At 42.1% G+C, this 15,104-nt stretch overlaps 1 protein-coding gene across 6 annotated transcripts in view; it reads right to left on the bottom strand.

The window, feature by feature from the left end:
- The window catches only part of ELMOD1 (ELMO domain containing 1), a 41,319-nt gene extending 26,866 nt beyond the window's left edge, over positions 1-14,453 (bottom strand). Inside the window, exons 1-2 of one of the 6 annotated variants that reach the window (XM_088159431.1) lie at positions 13,465-13,745; positions 4,676-4,836 (exon numbers count right to left, since the gene is read on the bottom strand). The gene's annotated coding sequence lies outside the window, so the exon portion shown is untranslated. Of the gene's footprint in view, positions 1-4,675; positions 4,837-13,464; positions 13,896-14,072 lie in introns of those variants that run through there. The other 5 variants (XM_088159433.1, XM_088159434.1, XM_014877585.2 and 2 more) reach the window with 5 other exon arrangements.
- Positions 14,454-15,104: the final 651 nt, after the last annotated feature.

The following is a 15,104-nucleotide window of genomic DNA, read 5'->3' as shown; positions in this document are numbered from 1 at the left end:
AACACTTAAAGGGAACAAGATCATGGTTCAGAGCTCTGAACTGATACAAACCACACACAAGGGCCTGAATGAAAGTTCTGTTGTTAAGAAATCATTTAAGAACCCATTTTTCCTTAGCACTGCATGCTGAAAATTACTGAAGGCCTTAAGAAATCTGACCTCTTTTATCACAAATTTAGAAATCTAGAGAACTTCAAACCTATTTTCTTCTGCAGGACTTATCAGTAATGATGGGATAAAAATCTCCTTGCCCTACCATGTTCTCATATTCTTTCCTCTTTGTAACTTGCAAGTTTTATACTGCTGTATTGCCTGTTGACAGGAACAGAACAAGCATTTAAGTCCAAAAAATACAGCCTCTTGTTGGATTATATCACACACAGCTTGCTAAAAATATATAATCCCTGAACTGTGAAAGCTTCCTCCATTTATATTGTTTTTGACCGGCTGAATCATGTTGCTGTCCCCTGAATACAGCTGTAATTGGGGCTGGCTGCAGTGACACCTGCTTGCAAGGGCAGAGAGCTGCTAACTCTGGATCATTAATGAACACAAGAAGCAGGCTCCAAACACTTTCTGCTACAGCTTTTGATAGGTCTTCTATGGCAGCGAGCACAGGAGATAGGCAAAAACTGGAGGGGATGTAACCTGCTCCCCTTCTCCAGTCCAATAATTTGCTGTTTAAAAAATATAGTTTGTGAAAGATTCTCACAGCTGAGTCTCAGCATTTTAACATCAACTTGAACAAAGGAAGCTGCGCCACCAAATTTGACCCATAAGGGAATCAGTGTAAGGAACACAATAGAAGTGCCAGAAGCTGTCAAATCAACCCCCTCTAAAAGTGCATGCTAGTCTCAGCCTCTGAGGTCAGCTCCTTCCTGATTCTCACCAAGGTATTTGCTGAAAATTATGCTGTTTCATTATTACTACTTTAAAGTGAAGAGAAATTCCACTTGCCCCAACTCCAGAAACAGCTCATACAAACATGGCATGGTAGAAGCTTCAAAATACTATCTCTTCAAGAATAGTTACCAGCTCCAGCCAACTATAAATTATAAATCTGTCCTCAATGCTCATTAAAAGTTAGAGCATCACTGTAGCTGTTCACAGACCCTTGTCTTCTACACAGAAAGCTAAACTGAAAATAGTTGATTGGAAAAAAAAACCAAGAAAAACTAAGTGACACAACAAGCATGACAAGTGGTTAAAAATGCTTATTTTGGATCTCTTCAAAAGCCCACAATTGAAATTACAATAATAAATTTTCCTTGCTCTCTCCCTTTTAATTAAAATGTGTGTGGGGAAGTCTACAGAAAGAAACTTTACTGCTTAAGACCTGATGCCACAGAAGTCAGTATCAAAGCCCTTCAGTGTGGGGAGAAAGAGTTCACCCTGCAAGTTCATCAGCCAGGTCCCTACAGTAGAGTCCCAGCTAATAACTGGGTCCATAGGAAGGCCATGGCCTCAAAAGCAATTTCCTCCACAGGGGAACAAAGCAACCAAATCCCACCAGACTCTATTAACAAGAGGGCTTTAAGATCTAGAGGCAAGACTTCCAGCTCAAAAAAAAAGTATAGGGAATCTATGCTGCTGTCTTGGTTCATAAGGTAAAAAGTTAAATTTTTGTGTATGGCAGGAGCCTTTCTAAATGCTGTCATCTGCTATGTACAGGGATATAAATCAACACTATGCTCTGTGGTTCTTGCAACAATAAACTTCTGTGAACACACACATACAGATAGCATTAAGCTATTTACATCCTGGATAAACTGAGAAGCTGAATCAGGTGAGAATTTACAGTCATCTTTAAACAAGTAGGACTGGAGGGCAGCATTCTCTGTTTCCATATATCTCCATAAGTGATCCTCTAGAGTTCAGTAAAGATTTTCTGTGAGGAAAACAGTATTTAAACTCTTAAAAAGGATTATTACCACAATTTACAGCTAAGTTCAACTATTCATAAACCTCTAGAGCCAGAAGATCTTATTTCTGCCAATCTCTTTTTATCTCAAAATGTAATAGGTTTCTCCTAAGTGAAACTTCCAGTGAGGTTGTTATAGCATCTCAGTGAACAGGAAGAACAGCTCTAGCTTAGGATGATATGTTCTATCAACAATTCAGAATTTACAAAAAAACTCATTTGCCATTAAGTTTGAAGTTGGCTCTTTGACATGAAGAGATCATTCATGTTCTAAGGCTCTATATTGCGAATGATGGGGTGAGGATGAAGTGTTGGGTTTCCCACATGCTCACGTTCTCAGCTTGCAGGATTTTATCCCATACCACATCACTTCCACAAAGCAGCTTCCTACTCCCTCCAAAAACACACCCACGTACCCATTCACTGCCAATTGTTTCATCCAGTTTAATTTAAACTAGACAGCAGTTTCCCCTCCTAAAACTAACCACAGCTTTTCTTGGAAGAGAAGCAGTACTACCATAATCACATACAACAGCAAAACTACTGCAAGATCTGTCTCAAAATATAAATGAAGCTTTCCTTAAATAAACATAAACTGTATGAATTTCTTGTGACTCTATGATCTTTTTAGTCATATAGCAAAACATGCATCAATCTGAAAGGTTAAAAGTTGCTGAAGGCTTAAAGAAATCACGAGTAAGCCTAAAATATCACCTCTTTATCTAAAGCTGAGAGGGTTTGCTTTGTTTGTCTTCAATAAAGCTGCAAATACAGCTGCAGAGAAAAGTTGTGTTATTTAATATAATTCACCATACTTTCAGAGTAAAATATAACTCCAAGGTAGTTCCCTTCACAATATTTGTTTTGCAAGCTAATGGGTATTTGCAATCTGGTATATTGCAAACACTTTTAAATGTATATTCTGATTATACAGAAAGAATAAGTGTGCTGAAGAAAAAGAAAAAAATCTGAAATATTAATGTGAACAGGTTCGATATAATTCTTTGTTTATGTGGATCATTAAATTATAAAAATTAAAACAACCAAACAAAAATAAAAAAAAACCAAAACAAACAAACCCAATAAATTTATTTTTAAGTTTAGCTGTTGCAGTTTAAAGTACACTTTAAAGTATGTTCTTCTGAATGCCACCACCACACTATTGACTTCAGGTTGCCACTTAACTTTCCAGTAGTATCCTGGGTTGGCATCTACTCCTCATTCACCTCAAAAGCCTACATTTGTTTATTTCTGAGGGACAATAGGCTTGAGCCTTATGTCACCAAAAGTGTTTTGTTACTGTATATTCCTTTCTCTTTTGCTGATGGGAATGTTAGTGCTTCTGTATCTCGAACACCAATCTGAGATAATTAGAATTGGAAAGGGAAAGAATAGCTGATACACGTTATGAAATGTCCCTTGAGGTCCTGGACGATAGCAAGCTGGCTGGAAGCCAGCAGGATGCAAAGACAGACAACAGCACTCTGAGCTGCATGAACACAAGCAGAGCCAGTAAGTAGATTGAGGGAACAGATTATCTTCCTCTACTCAGCACTCTGGGCCATATTTAGACACTGCCTAGTTTGGGGCCACAGCAATACACAAAAGACACCAACAAATTTAGGAGAGTTAAGCAGAGGCCACTGGCATGACAGGGGTGAGGCTAGGGGAGATGAGCTTCAGGCAGGGACAGGCAGCTTTGGAGAGATGTAACAGCATCTCCAGTGCCTATGGGGATGTCACTGAAAAGTCAAGAGATGGAATCTTCACAGCAGTGCAGGACAGCAAGGGGAAAAACAACAGGCAAAAACTTACACAGGGGAGGTTCAGCCTGGATACAAAGCAAAATTCTTTTCCTAGGAGGACAGTCAGGCAGAGGCACAGGTTGCTCAGAGACACTTTGAGGTTTCAAGCCCCAGTTGACCGAATGCAGCCCTGGGAAGCCTGAGCTCAAAGCTGACCCTGTTGTGGGCAGGAGGTTGGGCCAGAGATAGTCTGAGGTCCCTTCCAGCCTTGATTCTCTGCTTGCCCCACAGACACTCTCATGGGGTGATCTCAAATACCCTGTGTTATACCAAATATTTTAGTACTACAGTGCTATAGAGATACAACTGACAGGCTGCCCAAATTCCTGCTATTTTATCAGTTTAAGAGCTACTCAATCCTCAATATATTTTGCAATGTTTCCCAAGAAACAAGCTTAGATTTAGGATTGAACAAAATAATTTCCTCTCTCATCTCTCCCCACTCCTCCCACCAAAAGCCTCCACCATGAAATTTGACCATAAACAAGTCTTATTATGGTTTACAATTCAAGAATGAGAGTCTACAAGAGTCATGCCAAATATAAATAATAAAATACAAATACAAATAAAACTTCAACAACTCTCAGTTTGGTAAGCCATTCTAATTCTAAGCAAGTGTTGTTTATCCAGCTATTCCATGGAATAGACATATACCTTCTTGCATTCATGCCCAAAGGTGGAATAAAAATCACTTCAAGTATATTAAACAAAATAGTAAAAACAGAGAATCTTCATCTCAATCACAGAACAATAATTTATAGGTCTTTGCATGTTATAGCAGCAACACTGCTCAGACCTCTCCAACTCAGAGGACATGCTGGGAAATGGCTCTATTGCCAGAAAAGCTTTCAAGAACAGGTCACCTGTTCCACACAGTTCAAAAGTTTTGTGATGGCTCAGAAGTGGCTTTGGCTGACTCTAAATGGATGCAGCCATTGGCAGGACTCACCTTAGAGATCAAAAGTGGATGCCTGTTTTGTGTGGGCTCAGTTTCCCATCTCAGTACCGAAGGGTATTTTCATTTCTACATGCCAGCATGAGGCTGTATTCAATGTCAGGCATTCTTTAGAGGAAAATCTTGGAACAAAATGTCACACTTGATTGATGACCCTAATAAGCAAGACTTGACTTCAGTCACACTGTCACAAGTAATAAGACTTTTTCCACTTCTAATCTCCATCACACATTAACATTTTACATTTCTGTATTTCACCAGGAGAGTGAGAGCAAGGCTAGATATGAAGTAAAATTTAACTGAATTTTAGTCCTTTGAGCATAAGTACATACCACACAATTACACAATAAAAAGAAGAAGAGGCCTGAATAAAAGGTTAAAATCACAGCAGAGTCAGAAAGTCAGAGGGCACAAAACCCCCAGCTTCTCTCAAGCAACAGAAGAGTGCTTTGAAAGCCTCTAATTTTGTAGTTCGAACTTAGCATTTCAGTCCATTACTGCCTCTTCAAAGCATTATGACTATAAGGAAGGATCAAGAGGGTCTTACAATTCTCATAAGAGACAGTCATGTAGGATTGTATTCGGGTTCAAGAGAACTTACTTGTCAAATCTCACATGGCAAGTTACCTCTAACACCACTCAATTCAGCCTACATGCTGCAATTCCTCTGCAGATTTTGCCTCAGTGACACCCCACAGTTTGATGAAGGTAACATCAAACCAGAACTCAGCATTGTAGAAGCATCTCCATGTTTCATTGTAGATCTCTGTCCTTTAAAAGAAAAAGGCTGGGGTTCCCTACCTGACTATTCAAAGCAAACTAAATCCCAGAAATCCAACAAAGGAAATGTTCATGCATAGAGACGCACTTTGCATGCAGAACTGTGACAATAATCTACTTTTTCCAATTTCTATCAGCTCTGCTCTATTACAATGTTGAAAGATGTAAAGAAATGACAAAACTATATGAAGTCACTTCAGGTCACTGGTGAAGACTTTTCTGGGTACTAATCATTGTACTTCTAACAGTAAGTCTATTTCTAATTATAAATACAAAGGTAAAAATAGAGGAAGCTGTCCACAACCCAGAATACCATAAACTTCTTGAAATGTAATCAGATGCCTAAATTCAACAGGAATTAGAGCATCCAAGTCTTGCCTCTGTCTATAGTGTGTCCATCCTTAACAAGCTCACTTCACATATGGAGGAAAGTGTATTTTATCCAGAAGGGCACAGAGTAAATGACTTATCAGCTAAAAATTGAGTTCTCATGCTTGAAAACAGTCTTCAAAGTATAGCAACTTCCCCTGCCCCCCCCCACCCTTCATACATTATAAAAAGGCATCATTTTTAGTCTTCTCATGAATTTTCTCTTGACCACTAACAAGTTCACCCAGGAGAACAGCAGCTTCATCTGGGTTGCTCACATGTGTCTACATGGTTTGCAGTGGAATGTTTCTGGCCCACTTGCTCTGTTGCCAGACACACTGTACGACAGCTTGTATTGCAAGGAAGCGTGTTCTAAATAAAACATCACACTCGGTAGCAAAAAATCCTTCCAGTTTAGAATAAATCCTACAAGGCTAGATACATAAAATCCAAAGAAGCTGCCTGGCTACCTCCCAGACTAATTACTGCATAAGTTTCACAGAAAAAAACCCCAAATTACTATTTCTAGAAGTGAATAACTGATGTGCTTTAGCTCTCCCTCCCTTCTAGGTTTCCACTCCATTGCCTAGAGATGAGTGGAGGGTACATGCTAAAATGCAAAGATGAAGTATTCTCTTGCCACCAAAATTAACTGAAGTCTAGACTTGCTTTAGAGCCCTATCAATTCCTAACAAACAGTAGACTGTGGGGAAGAAACATTATCCCATCAACAGGTTACATACAGGTCTGCAATGTCAATAGATTTACACCAGAGATTCCATTCCCCTACCTTTCCAACATCTGTTATGTTTTCTTGGACCAAGCAGAGTTAACTCAGCCATCAGATTAATACAACCTCAGACCAAGTATCAGCCCGAAAGCATGTAAAACTAAGGACTGAGATTTAGTTTGTTAACTTCTCCCCCAAAAAAGTTAAGTCAAGGATACCAGAAGTGTCAGCACAAAAGCCAAACTCAGCTTTGAGCTAGAGGAGCATAAATCAATTTCTTTACCCAGGAATCTGGTGAAGATCAGATGCAATTCAAAATGATCTAACAGAAAACTTTTGCATGTGGTGCCATCCTCCCATCATTTCACCAGATTACTTTGGCAGGAAGTGGCAACTTTTCCACAAAGCTCTGAGAGACAGACATGCAGGAGTAGAGCAAAGAGGATCCATGAGAGTTTCTGCATTTCCTTCTGCATTTTCACTAAGACAGGATTCAAGAATGATGACCTCCCATGCAGTCAGCCAGTTAGATGATGTCATGAAGCACCACACTTGCAAAACCATAAGCATCCTGTAGTGAGTGCTATGCACCAGCTGCTTGCTGCCTGCTGTCCTGCAGCCTGCAGTGGGATCACAATAAAAGAGGAACAAGCTTATTCAACAGACAGGAGGATCTAAAATCCCACCACAGTTATTTTGCAGACTTCATGGCCTACAATTTAATCTCCCAGTTGCTGCTCAGTGAGAGATTCTGCATCCCAGGAGGTAGGAAATCAGGACAACTCCAAGTACATGACCTTGTTGGAAGCTCTGGTTATGCATTTGCTGCCCAGAAGGACACATGCAGGGTAGATCGCTCTGGTTTTACCAACGTCTGAAGTGAGGAGAAGTGGAAGAAATACTCCTGTTTTTTCACAGAAAGTAGAAACTTTTCTAAAGTTTCTCTAATATGCATTACAAACTCCATGCTCTGGTTGAACCCTTTAGGGACCCTTTTCCCTTTTTTAGGGAAAAATTTTGAATGGCAACACTGCACAAGAAAAAAACCCCAAAACCTAAAACCAACCAACCAACCAAACAAAAAAAACCCACAACAAAAAACAAAGAAACCCCCCAAAAAACCGTAACTTCAGCACATCTATCCAAATCTGTTTTCCAGACAGGCCTATGTACCAGCCATTATCAGAGTCAACTTGGAAGAGTCACAAGTATCTTACCAAATTTTTATTTCTATTAACAAGAGCTCTGAACAACTGTAAAAATGACTGCACTAAGACTCCCTTAACTTTCTTAAGGTAGCTTAAGATACCTCTGAGTAGCATCGAAGTCAAACACTGCTTCTATAAGCAGTGGAGAAAGAAAGCTAGGATGGAGTTGGAGACAGAGACAGCCATAAAAATTAGGGATAAATCAACACAAACACCACATTAACACGACAAAGTAAGAGGAAAAAGCAATGAAGATCTGCAAAAGGTAAAGATGGAAAGAATGGTTGGAAGGTCAATGAACTCACACCAGCTGTTACACAAGACCTATGAAACACACTTTCAGGCATGGTGTAGGAACCATGCTTATGGGGCAATTGCCCAAAATGTATTTTCTCAACTAAGTAGGAAAAAAAAGCAAGTGACAAGGGAAGTGCAAGGTGTTGTGGTGCTCTTCTTCCATCTGCCACTTCTTGCTTGGTTTAACCAGACCTTTACATTCTTTTGGGTGCCCACTCTCAGAGAGAAAAGGATGCTGGCAAAGATTTGATAGTAGAAAACTGCAAAGATGGGAGAAGACCATGTGGGAAGAAAAGAGAAAGAAGAAACATGAAGACCGTTGAAAACTGTTCCTGCAACAACTTTACCGATGGGGGAAGAGGAACAAAGTGGAGCCAAGGGGAATACAGAGTAGGACAGGATGATTGACTGGATTGCCATAAATCATTTATTCTTAACACACTGCAACACTGAAAAATTTCTTCCATCAGTGTCTCTTTCTACTTAGAAAAGTGGGCATTCTTTTATTTCTTATAGTCTTACTCTTAACCTCATAAGTGTAAAGTGATAGAAAAACTTCTAAAAGGAAATACATTAAACAAGTTTCCAGAACCCTTGCAGCAGATACACCCATAATAATTCAGTAGTATGAAGTGATCTTATCCTTGAGATAGTAACCTGTACAACATAGCACACGTTGGTCTGGACAAACAAGGTGCAAAGAAGAACCTGACTATCCCAGACCACTGGAGATATTGCTGTAGTCCTACTTGAAAAAGTGGGGAATAGGTTGTGTGGCCTTTTCCTAATTCGTGCTTATGGTATGTTCTGTTTTCCATGTCATCTGCTGGGAGCACCACCATTTCTTTCCCTTCCTCACTCAGTTCAGCAAGAACTCCTTGTTTTCCTCCTTCAACCCATCTGTTCTCCTCAGGCTGCTTTAACACTGACAGCGTGAGCGCCTAGCAAGCCCAAAATTAACAAAACCCACATTGATTTTAGTGTTTCAGGGGAACAACCTGTTTGATGGCACACATCCAAGCCAATGTTGATATGGATATAGCTTTGTGAGAGCAGAGTGGGAGAAGGAATAAGAGACTTGCTCTTATAACTGCCTACCAGAAGAGGACTATAGTTTCCATGACCACAGGACAGCTTTGTACTAAGGGGCTCAATTTTTATCACCTACACACCCACATGACTGTGCAAGTATTATCAGTGTAGTAACAAATTGTTGCTGTGCCATGGACAAGTCTCAACATCCAAGTCATCCTGGAAGATAATGAAAGATGGGGATTTAATTCTATTTTTCAAATATATCAATAAGACTACTAAAAAATAAAGAATAAATAAAAATAATTAGAAAACTTATTTTCATCATTAGTGCAATCTGTAACTAGCCACAGAAACCCTTGCTCGGTTGAGCAAGTACAATAGTATCAGTTTTGGGGTCCTAGGAAACTTACTGATTCACTTTTGGCAGACACAGGCATGGGCACAGACATACAGTGGGAGCTTAAATGGCAGATGGTATATATATGTATTTATATTAAGGAATAACTCCTATGTCTGTGAAATTGATAGTCAGCTGTACACAGCCCTAAACAAGCCTTCTTTGCAGAAGCTGCCTTTCCTTCTTATGCACCATCAGAAAATATTGGTTCACCACAGCCAAGTTAGAAGGAGGATATAGAGAGCTGTGGATACAGAACTTTGTATAACTAATGTATAACTAATTCGTTTGGGTTTGGTCTTGTCCCTTAATTTACCTGAGTATCCTTCTGTGGAAAAGCAAAATACATATAGCTACTACAGCAGCTACAGCTGTATCAGTGCAAAGCATAGGCCAACAGAAATGTTGCTGCCAAGCACTTGAAATTGAAACTGCATAGGAGATGGGGAAAGGCAGTTTGTTTTTAAACAAAACACCCTACACAAATGCTGGAGTAGGTCCAACCAGGTCCCTGGGGCTGAATACCAAGTTGCAATTGGTGTGCTCCCAAAATATTTTCACCTATTTATTCTCAGGTGTTCCAAGAATACACAAAGAAAGGTGAAGAACAAAAGCAAGGAGATTTGCTTGAAAAACGTTAGTGTAGACATCTATATTTAGACTAAAAATGCCTGTGAAGTAATTTCCTATCAGAGAGGGAAGAACTTACAGGTACAAAGTTTCCTATAGACACAGTCCTGAGGACCACTACTGCACCTACTTTGCTCTAACAAGTTGCAATTTCACCTGCTTATATTGTCAATTGTTTTCAATTCCAGTCTTTGTAGCTCCTATATTTCTCCTATTCTCCAGGCTCCTTTTGATGTCTGTGGCTGTATCTGTCTGAACTAGAATGGAGTGCTCAGCCTGCAGATGTGCAGACAGATTAGGATGAGGTAAAAACACTATGCCAAATTGCTCCATTTCACTTAGGTACTTTAACTACTGGGAGGGCTAGAAGCTATCTTCTTGAAGGGCCTCTCAGCTGAAAGAAAGCTGAGAAGTGTTTGCTCGCATTTTGCAGAGGAGTAGGATACTGTGCTCTAGAACAAACTGACAGAAACACTTGAAGCTGATGAAGCTGGTGTGGGGCTTTTCATTGGCTTTATGCTAAAGTGGATGAGAACTACTCACTAGACTACAACTGGGAGATAAACCAATACTTTTCATAAAAGGCCCAGTATTTGAATGGGAACACTCCCAAAGCAGAAGTCCTGGCGTAGTTTCAATGGGAGAGTTCAGGTCTCCTGCAGCCAGACTGCTCTGAGACCTGAACCACTGCAAGGCAACCGGAGAAGGTCTTTGGAGGATGTGTCAGATACTTAATCCGGATGCAAGCCAAATCACTAGTGCAAAGATATCCATAATGTGTCTCAAGGCAAAGTCAGACAGGTCAGCTTGTCACCAAAATGCTTGCTTTGCCTTGAAAAGGAGTGCTCACGCAGTCCCAAGTACCACTAAGTAGTGACTCGGGAAGCTGCTCCCACAGCTTCTGCTGTCATACTTCCCTTTCCACTGCCTGGCAGGAACAAGCAAAATTTCCACCCCCAGCTCAGGTTTGGCAAATCCTGCGGTACAGCACAGCTCAGCACTTGAGCTCAGTTAGGTGGCTGAGCCTGTATCATGTTAGATGGATGCTGAGGATGATAAGCCTGAACCATAGCCACAGTCCTGCACAACCACAAACATTCTCCGCATCTCTTTACATCAGTCTCATGTTTCATTTTATTTTTCCTTACTTTATCCTTCTTGCCTGTTTGAAATCTCACCACCTGGTTTCCTTCTCAGTAATCCAGTATGCTCTGCTCTAGAGTTTACTTTTCAGGCCTCCTTCCCAAAGCTTGTATTCAAAGAGTAATGTATTTCATGCAGACCTTTGCCCTGCACTACCAAGCAAAGGATTTAAAGGAATGTCAAATGAAAGCAGATTTCCAATCAAGAAAGCTGAGCAGATGTTAATAAAAAAAAATTAAAATGTAGTCTTATGAGCCAGAGGGCATTAAATCCAACAAGATTTGATCTCCAGGCAACCCAAGCTTGTTCTTCTTGCAATTTTCTGCTAACACTTCAAATGACCCCTTGGGAAAAATAAAGCTTGCCTGGCTCTGTATAGTTATAATGCCCTGACAGTACAACTGAACATAATTTTTGTTTAAATTGGTTTATAGCTGATCACAGCTTAACTTTAAAATACAAGATTATTTAAATACTAGCAGCAGTCTGGAGCCCTACATACACCAGCATTTGTGCAACAGCATTTTCCCTGCAGCCAGCAGCAAGTCTGTTTGTGCAGGGAAGATGATAGATAACAAAATAATCACTTAATGCAATATAGCCCTGAAGTTTACCACTTAAGTATAGCTTAGCTCAGGGGGCTGCAATTCCCTGTCAAGAACGACAGGAAGATGTTTGATCACCGGAAATTCTTGGGTTCACACATGTCAGTGAAGCTAATGTGATGCTGTCCCATGGTTAATAAAGCCCTGTCTCAAAACCTGAGCTGGTTAAGGATTCATAGACACTTTGGTTATGTGCTTAGCCATAGCAGGTTTTTACACTAGCAAAACACGTTCCACTGTCTATCAGTAGGCCAATAGGAAAGTTAACGAATGCATTCCGTTGCACGATTTTTCCATTGTTTGCTGCTTTCCTGGAATCATCTTCTGCCCATTTACTGTTTAGAGTGATATATACAGCATCTGATGCTGTCACATGATTTCACTCTTGAAAATCATAGGTTTCCTGTCTCCAAGCTTCTATTAGCCTTGATGATAAGTCATTTGCTACAGCAATGTAGTTTTGCATTAGTTTTGGTTGAAATATTGCTTAAAATAATACACAGATTATGAGAACTGAACAAGTCAAAGAATATTTCTAGATGTAACTCCACCTGTTCAGTTTGGCAACACAGTGGTCCACATTTTTTTAAGACAATCAGAGGAAAACAGGCTCTCCTAAGAATCAGTCTCATCTGAAACTGCACTTCACTAAATAGATAAAAGTATGCAACACCTACCAAATTACTACATATAATGAGGCTTTTGCTGTTCAGTTCCTGGGGAGATGAGATATTCTTATCACACTCAACTGATTGAACTATTCATCGATTTCTGAGTACAAAATAACATTCTTTTAAAATGTGCAATGAAACGTTTGGAACAGAAGGCAATCAGTAAGCTTATTGTAGAGCACAGGGATGATGCAGGATTTCAGAGATGCTATTTTTTCTATTCTATTTCATTTTAGGATAAATTAGAATAACGGGGAGCGGAGGGGGGGTGGGGGAGAGCAGAAGAGAAAAGAATGAAAACCTGGATTTACTAAAGCATGCAAGCCACAAAATAATATTTTTTCCATTTCTAAAATGGCTTCTTTGTTTCAAATGCCTTTGTCACAAAAAAACCAGCTTGTTGTGATCTGACTGTTGAGTTGACTGAATTGGGACAAAGGTGTTGCTCTTCCCTCTCCCCCACCGCCCCCATTCTGACATACACTTCTTCTACCCTCTTTTAGCCATTTTAAAGGAAACTGTAAGAAAAGCAGAAATGGTGAGGACAAAGGGAAACATCAAAGACATCAATCCTGGAATAAACTCGGAGCAAGTGTAACTTCAATACACAATGACCATGTGGGGGGATGAAGGGGAGGCGGGGAAGAAGAGAGTGCCACGGAAAAAAAGAAGTCATGGTTATCATGTGCACCCGCTGGTGTGACTGAGGTGCACAGAGCCCAGGGCAGGTGCGGCGGGACAAGCCAGGCCAGCGCAGGGCGGGCTGCGGGGCAGGGCAGGGCGCGGAGCCCACTGCGGAGCCGCAGAGCCGTGCGCCTGGCGGCCGCCCAGTACCGGCCTCCTCCTGTGCGATTATAAAGGATGGGGCCGTTAGAAAAAATAAAAATCAAATAAATTTTTTAAATCAACTACAAATACCCCAAATGCGCAAGCCACTCAGCGCCTCCAAATTTCTTTACGCCGCAAGGTCTTTCCAGAAAGCGTCCCGCATTCAGAGGGGCAAAACTTCTCTCCCACCGCCGGGCGGTGAACGGGGGAGGGAAGCGGTGCAGGGAGCTGCGATGCGATGCCCGGAGCCGCCTCCCGTCGCTAAGCGACCCGCGGGGCCGCCGCCGGGGCCCGTCGCCGCCGCGCACTCACCGCTCCGCACCGCTCCATCCCCGCGGCGCAGCGCGGCCGCCGTCCCGAGCCGTCCTTCCGAGCCGGGAGGGACACGGAGCTGCCGCCGCCGCCGCGATCTGGGTCACCCGGCGCGGCGCCCGGCGAAGGTGAGGAGGAGGAGGCGGCGGAGGAAGGCGGGCGGCGGTGCCGCCTACCGGCGAGCGCGGGGGGAGGCTGCGGCGGGGCCCGAACCCGCCCCGCGGGGAGGGGAAGGGGCCGGGGACCGACGGCAGCCAACGCGCGCGGGGCCGCTCCCTGCCATCGGTCCCCGGCCCCCAGAGCAGCGTGTACCTCTCATCCCTGCGCTTCGAGACCTTCCTTCCCCCCACCTCGTTGTCCCCGCGCTTGCCAAGGAAAGGCGATACCTGGCTGCGCTTCAGGGCAGTCCGGCCACATTAGTACGGTTAACGTCCTACAGGAAAGAGGGGAACATCTCCTAGGTGTTAAGGTCCCGGCTAGCTGGGGTAGTACTCGGCGAGTCAGTATCTTTCCTCCATATCCCCCCCATCCCACCGACCTGTCAAGCAGTTCAGTGTCCTTTCTCTCCCAGCAGTATATCCTGAAGGCTTTTGATCTTCAAAGTTTCAAGTCAGCTAATTGGGATCATAGGCATGTCGTTCTATTTATATGGCTTTCCCCTCCAGGAGAATAACAGCTGTTGTCTGCAGCATCCACAGAATCATTTAAAGTTGCCCAGTGCAGTATCTACTGCTAGTAGGCAAGTAATCTGTGTTTCACCCATCCTTACTGCTGCATACATCTGTCCAGATGTTCCTTTGAAGCAGTAAGCAGCCTGTCAGGCCACACTGGCATCCCAACATTGGCCAGTAGTGTCATGATTTAGAAGTCCTTTGAAAATCCTAATTAACCTATTTTTCTAAGTGTTTTCTGTGCGTAATTCGAAAATAGCTTTCTGCATGCCTGTTTCAGGGCCATGGTTTAATTTCTTCTGAATCTCCCTTTTCAGTAATTTCAATCCCATAATCAACTGTCACATTTAAGAAGCGTGGTGAAAACACTTGGGTCGTTGTGATAAACATTTAACGACTAGGAAACACTGTTCATGTCTTAAGGCAAAGCAGACTGGTATTTAATTCTCCTCCTAGCTGGAGCTATGCAGTCTCTCTTCCACCTGCCATCAGCATGCCCGATGCACCTGGCTGGCAGGTGCTGTGTCCTGCAGAGCTGATCGAGTGGCAGGGACGGAGGAGGTCCCAGCAGCCTGCACTGCAGCTGTGTTCTCCATCAGCAAATGAGGTCTGACGCTCAATGGAACAACTCAATGGTTGGTATCAGACTACAGCTTTACCACCTCATCTCTTATTTGCATCATGCTCTGCACACTGAAGTAATCTTTCAAGATTAATTCCATGCATTAATGCAACTAGAAAAGTAGT

The sequence above is a fragment of the Sturnus vulgaris genome, chromosome 2 (assembly GCF_052056855.1).
Source record: "Sturnus vulgaris isolate bStuVul1 chromosome 2, bStuVul1.hap1, whole genome shotgun sequence".
Taxonomy (NCBI): Eukaryota; Metazoa; Chordata; class Aves; order Passeriformes; family Sturnidae; genus Sturnus; species Sturnus vulgaris.
The sequence above is the reverse complement of the archived record's forward strand: the minus strand, read 5'-3'. Positions and strand labels throughout refer to the sequence as shown.